The sequence below is a fragment of the Sinohyriopsis cumingii genome, chromosome 13 (assembly GCF_028554795.1).
Source record: "Sinohyriopsis cumingii isolate HCF-2022 chromosome 13, ASM2855479v2, whole genome shotgun sequence".
Lineage (NCBI taxonomy): Eukaryota > Metazoa > Mollusca > Bivalvia > Unionida > Unionidae > Sinohyriopsis > Sinohyriopsis cumingii.
The window spans coordinates 13,704,891-13,711,804 of record NC_142973.1 but is presented as its reverse complement, the minus strand read 5'-3'; the positions used below and the strand labels follow the sequence as shown (position 1 = coordinate 13,711,804).

General features: G+C 34.0%; 1 protein-coding gene across 1 annotated transcript in view; it reads right to left on the bottom strand.

Annotated features, from left to right (window-relative positions):
- The window catches only part of LOC149784956 (DNA topoisomerase 3-beta-1-like), a 107,196-nt gene continuing 100,282 nt past the window's right edge, over window positions 1–6,914 (bottom strand). The window contains exon 17 of the mRNA XM_089978610.1: window positions 1–6,914. This exon is cut by the window's right edge and continues 286 nt beyond it. The gene's annotated coding sequence lies outside the window, so the exon portion shown is untranslated.

Here is a 6,914-nt window from a genome sequence, read left to right as displayed (position 1 = left end):
ATTATTGTTTTTATTATACTTCTCTATTCCAGCCTGTTCTTATGATATTGATCCAAGACATATTGTTTGTCTTGTTTATGATATGTATCTAAATTTCTCACTTTTCCTACTACTATACAAATGTTCTGTGAATATGCATATCAGTGTGAAACGCGACGGGGAGACTAAATCCAAGATTGAAAACCTCTACATTTATGGATGTATTCTGCTTGGATTCCATATTTCTGCACAAAACTCAAGAGTTCAGGACTCTCTGTACTAACTCAGTTCCCACTGTAAACCTGTGCAAACACCATGATATTAAAATTCAGTAACTTAAAATTTTGAGTGCTCATGATCAAATTTGTAACAGTATAGACACATCTATGATGACAGCTTTTGTGAAAAGAAAACCATAACAGCGGCACCATTTTCTGGATCTATACACATTCGAAATGTGTGTGTTCAATAATGTACCAAAGAGTCCGCTTCTGATTTCAGTAATGAGTCGTCCAAACTCGGGTCTGTAAAGGGACTGAAATTATGTTAATAAAACAATGTCCCTCACTTTTTTCAGTTACAAGTAGGACAAGCTCTCAAAAGATTGTTTTTACTAAAATCTTACTGTCATTATCAACCAATCAGGGACAGTCAAACCCATATATACTCTATTTTATCTTCACTGATTTATAGTATGGTTCTCGTTCTTTCACATCTGCAGTAATGAGTCCTTTAACAACTCTCAATGGTTTAAGCCTTTTTCGACCATGCTGACTGGACACACTGTAAGATAATGTTCAGGTAACAGAAATACCATGGGATAACCAGAGACCAATAAAATCGAATAGTCATCTCCCATGCAGGGATGCTGCCAGGATTTCAGGATTTACTCTAAGTCTTGTGTGTGTCTGATCTCCAATGAGGAAGTGGTGGCGGGAGGAATAGCCATTGTTAAATATCTCCCTAACACTTAAATATCTGTCACTCTTTCTTACTGTTCCACTCTGTTAAGGCTCTACTGAAATCAAAATTCTCGAAGAGATGTGATCTCTAGTTGTATAGCGATTATTACTGTGATGTCATTGGGCATGGTCACGTGGTTGTGGTGGGGTCTTGGTTGGGATGGCAGAAAGACCATAGGCTTACTCCATATTTGACAGCTAATTACGATGTCAAAAGAAAAATTTTCTAACAATTCAGCTGGACTCGGATACTTGATTCATATTCAATGAACAGGTTCTAAAACTGATGTGTTTATTTTGGACCTATGTTCCTCCATCACATTCAAGATTTGGATATACCAAAGGTGAAATTAGTACAGTTGCATTCTAAACTACTATCGTGGCTACTTCAGATGTTATTTAATGTGAGACTTTAACGCAAAAACTCGTAGCATCAGTGATTTTTGGGTTAAAAGAAAGTAATTTCTTCTAAAAAAAACTCAATTTGGTGCAGATTACATTGTGAGAATTCTTGTGTAAAAATTGCACAAGAAATGAACATCAGATCAGAAAATTACTACCACTGGGAAAATACTGATAGGAATATACAGAAATAATGATATTATTATTTAAGTAAAATATGTGGTGACAATAGGAGCTCTAGTTCTACAACTTTGCAAAATACATCGTGTACAACTATTCTGTTGTTTCTAACAACACTGTAATATGGCAATAATTTCTGCCCACTTTTTACTTTAGTCCCTTGCTAATTAATAGTTTTAGATTTTACAACACTAAGCACATTTTACCTTTTGACAATAACACATCATTACGCAAAAAAATAGAAGTTACAATTTTATTAAAAGCACTGGTACCAGTAAGACTAAAGGAGATGGTAAAAAAAAAGAATCAGGATGAACAGATTAGTAGTGTAGTAAAGAATCCATATATCAGAATGACATCAAGTATTTTTTTCATCAATTTCATCATTAGTTAATGACACTGCTTAAAAATGTAGTTGTACTAGATAATAGACTTTTTTTCAGTTATCCAATTTGTAATATAAATACCAAATGATGGCTTGGAACCAAGTGCCAAAAGGTCTGCAGAAAATACCACCATGATCAAAATATACATAGGAAGAACCGAACACAAACAGGACAAATTTTATCCATCTTGCTTTGAGTTTACACAGATCAGTCAGTCTCTTATGTTTAAAGTCATTTAATTTTTGCACATAGAGGGCATGTACTTCATTTGGTCATACATCTGCATGATATAGAAGTTTGTCTCTTTATTCTTTTGTTGCCATAGTGGTTCTGCCAACTAGAGATCTACACGCACTTAATTATGTTGTATGGGGATTCTCTGATGGTCCCTATGAGCATTAATCTGTTAATTGTTTCTGAATTTAATATGATCCTCCTTCTCTGTGTACGAATATTATTGTGTGCTGTGAACACCTTTCATTGCCTGCTGTCTGAAATGCATATGCATAACTAGCTTGAACAAGTTACTGTTCTTTATGGTTGTGCAATTTTCAACATCTCACATGTATGGCCCCATGGGTATTCTCTCTTGGATATCTCTGTTCCAAAAAGAAAAGTTCTGAACCAGAGGTCTCATTAGGATTTTAAAACTGAGTCCATGGCTCCCATTTTGGTAAAAATAGGAGTCCCACCAGCAAAAGTACATGAACTCTGCCAAAGATTCACTTCCTTGAATCGGTGCTTTGCTGCCTCTTATGCCAGATTTGTCTCTTCTATAATGCTTTTTTAAGTCCAACATTCCCATAGTCTGCTTGTTAAGACATGGGTATCTTGAATAAATATAACCGGCATATTGTCCATCCAACATATACATCGGACTCGGACTCAACATCAATGTTGGGCTCAAAATCACACACTGGTATTTCCAGTGACATTTTCCCAATGTCCAACAGACCAATATACATGAAATTCATTGTCATCATAACTATCACCAGCCAGTATTTGCCGACTGAGAACATCATCTTAAGACAAACCATGTTGAGATTCAGCCATGTTGGTTTCCTATGTGGCCCTTATTCAAAACACACATTTGTAAAACTTCCATCATGAAAGTAAGGCTAAAACTACCATAAAATGTTTGTTCCAGGGCCCAATGAACCAATCAAATTTAGTTTAACAGCCAGTCATATCGAACTGAAGTATCCAGATATCTGGATGTTGCATCAAGCGCTGTGAGACAGCTGTGGCAGCGCGAATTACATCGCGAAATGCACTTTTAAAGTTAAAAGTTCAATAAAAATTGCATACTGCACAAAGCACATTTTTTATATCCGCGACGTTGACGTAATTTGCTGAACGAGTATCACTGCTTTAAAAGTATGCAAATTTGTTCAAATTACCTGTACTGGCATCGTTTTCTGACCCAGTATTTTATTCACGTTAGACCGCTAGGAGGGGGTTAGATGCGATTTTAAATATATATGTGTTTTTTTTCTTCTGACAACCCTACCAGCGATTTCTCATTTTGTTAACACAACCCATAACAGAAGTGATTTTCCTAACTAACCTTCCACTGTCAGAATCAAAATAGTTTGAAACACAACCTCCTACAGAAGTTTTTTTGAAGTGCCATCCCCGGGGGGGGATATATGTTTTACTGGAACAGCCCTGATTTCTTATCTCTAATAAATTCATTCTCACAAAAGAAATGGACCTGTTTTAAAGTTTTATTGGCCTACATTTCAGTTGGCTGGAAAGTGATGAAAGCAGGGAATGATGAAATGGGGTTAAGTTGAAATATTATTCTTTAATGAAATGAATAAAAAAATATGTTTTGTTCAAGAAATGTATCCTCCAAATGAATCTACTTATACATACTTCGGCATACCTCGACTACCATCACATTGCAACAAATTCAAATGTATGTCAACAGAACATGAAAATGCATCCATTTACTAGTGTCATATTTTCATTCCGCCAGGATAAAGACTGCACAGTAAGTATATTAATTATACATAAATTAGTGGAAGAGTGTCAGTATAGGCTGCCAAGTGTGTGAGATATTCCTGAAAGTTTTACTACTCATTCCGATGTCAACTGACATTGGAACACGCTATACAAGGCTGATATTTGGATAGTAAGTCACAGCACTAAAACAAAAACTACATGTGCTATGTCTTACATTGTAGGACCAAGTCATGTGGTGCTTACAATCCCAATTACCCAGTCATGTGGTGCTCACAATCCCAATGCAGACCTGCCAACCCTGACGAGTCCGTCTCTGTAAGGCGGTTGATTTTTTGCCGTAAGATTGACCAATTTTCAGTAAGATGTAACAAAATATCAATAACTGCTAAAGCTGGAAAACTCTAGTTCCAAACCCTATGCAGCTCAATGGCTTGTTGCTATCTCTCAACTTGACATAATTCTTGGAAATTCTTTTCCATTTCACATGACGATGACAATCACATCTCCTGCCACGAGACATACTCAAATTGGCACGTGATGTCCAATAAATGTAATTGTGTCCTTTCAAGCTTTTATTCACAAGAATCTGAATACTCCTTTTTATTACCGTGTTGATTATTAACACTTTTCTGGAAGCTTATTTTCCCTTTCGTCTTAATCATACATCGCTTTCTGGATGTCATTTAAAAAAATTATATAATCAACAGTCTGATCATGCAGACGCTTTGCATGAACAAACAGGTGCAGTTTAAAGTGTCCGGGGGTGGGGTGGGGAGGGGTGATGCTGTCAAGTTAGACTGGTTCCCAGACTAATTTTACTAATTCTAAGATGAAACCTGGATCCAAATAAAAAAATATGAACCAATTATCCAGATTTTTTGGCAATTATAATTTTTCTGTAGTTTTTTCTAGTACGCCGTTATTTTAAGGGTAATTTTCTTAAGACTTACTGCAAAATTGTAAGAGTTAGCAGGTCTGCCAATGGCACAGTCACGTGGTGCCTACAATCACAAATGATGCTGAGTACAATTTATTATGAAAGTGTCTAAAGTGGAAGTCTGAATGAATATGTGAGTGACAAGGAAAATGTCTAACAATTCCAACATCTTAAATTATTTAAGGTTTATCCAAGTCATTCTAGTACTTGACATCAATACTGCTATAAGATTTGTATATTTTGTTTAATCCTTCAGTCAGTTTTACCATCATAGGTCCCGATCTGGATCCATTGACATAAAACTGACACTGACCAATGGGGACATAAAAAAAGGAAAAGATTTGACTTAGGGCATTCAAACATTTTTAAATGGTCCATTTAAGAACCTTGTGGGTTGTTTTTGTTTTGTATATAAAACCAAAACAAAAATCAGAATCGATTACAGCCACCTAGACAAGAAATTTCCAGCACAGCATGGCCCTTGTCTTTTGCAACTTTGTATCACTGGTATTATGTAAGACTAGAAAATCCCATGGATACCATTATAACAACTTTGTATCAGCGGTATTATGTAAGATTCTTGAAAAATCCAATGGAAATACAATTATAACAACTCTGTGTCACTGGTATTATGCAAGATTCTTGAAAAATCCCATGAAAATACAATTATAACTTGGCATCACTGGTATTATGTGTGACTAGAAAAATCCCATTGAAAGCACACATACCATTATAACAACTTAGGTTATTCTGTTTGTTGAAGTTTCAAGTTCAAAGCTTTCATCATGCTCAAGTTTTTTTCTCTCACCCAATATACTTAAGTGTATTTTTCATCATGCTCAAGTTTTTTCTCTCACCCAATATACTTTAGTGTATTTTTCATCATGGCAAAAGAGAGAGAGAGAGAGAGAGAGAGAGAGAGAGAGTAGAAAGGGATTTAATGAAATTGCATAATTTTAATTTAGAAAATGTAGGTTAAATAGTCAATATGTTTTGCATGTTTTTGCCCAATCACTAACTGGAAAATCATGATTGGGTCTATAGAGTATAGAAGCAATGATCAAATGTTGGAACCACAATTATATGTCAGGAATGAACAAGATTTTGATTTACGCTACTGGTATACCAACACTTCCAAATGGAATTCTTTAAAAAGATACTATTAACAGTATTTTATAGTATTTGATTTACACTACTGGTATACCAACACTTCCTAATGGAACTGTTTAAAAATATACTATTAACATTATTTTATAGTATTTGATTTACACTACTGGTATACCAACACTTCCAAATGGAAATGTTTAAAAAGATACTATTAACAGTATTTTATAGTATTTGATTTACACTACTGGTATACCAACACTTCCAAATGGAATTCTTTAAAAAGATACTATTAACAGTATTTTATAGTATTTGATTTACACTACTGGTATACCAACACTTCCAAATAGAAATGTTTAAAAAGATACTATTAACAGTATTTTATAGTGTTTGATTTACACTACTGGTATACCAACACTTCCAAATGGAATTGTTTAAAAAGATACTATTAACGGTATTTTATAGTATTTGATGTACACTACTGGTATACCAACACTTCCAAATAGAAATGTTTAAAAATATACTATTAACATTATTTTATAGTATTTGATTTACACTACTGGTATACCAACACTTCCAAATAGAAATGTTTAAAAAGATACTATTAACAGTATTTTATAGTGTTTGATTTACACTACTGGTATACCAACACTTCCAAATGGAATTGTTTAAAAAGATACTATTAACGGTATTTTATAGTATTTGATGTACACTACTGGTATACCAACACTTCCAAATAGAAATGTTTAAAAATATACTATTAACATTATTTTATAGTATTTGATTTAAGCTACTGGTATACCAACACTTCCAAATGGAAATGTTTAAAAAGATAATATTAACAGTATTTTATAGTATTTGATTTACACTACTGGTATACCAACAATTCCAAATAGAAATGTTTAATAAGATAATATTAACAGTATTTTATAGAAAACCCGACTTAATAAAATTATACCAAATTCTACCTTTAACTACTGATGTCATTTATTACTG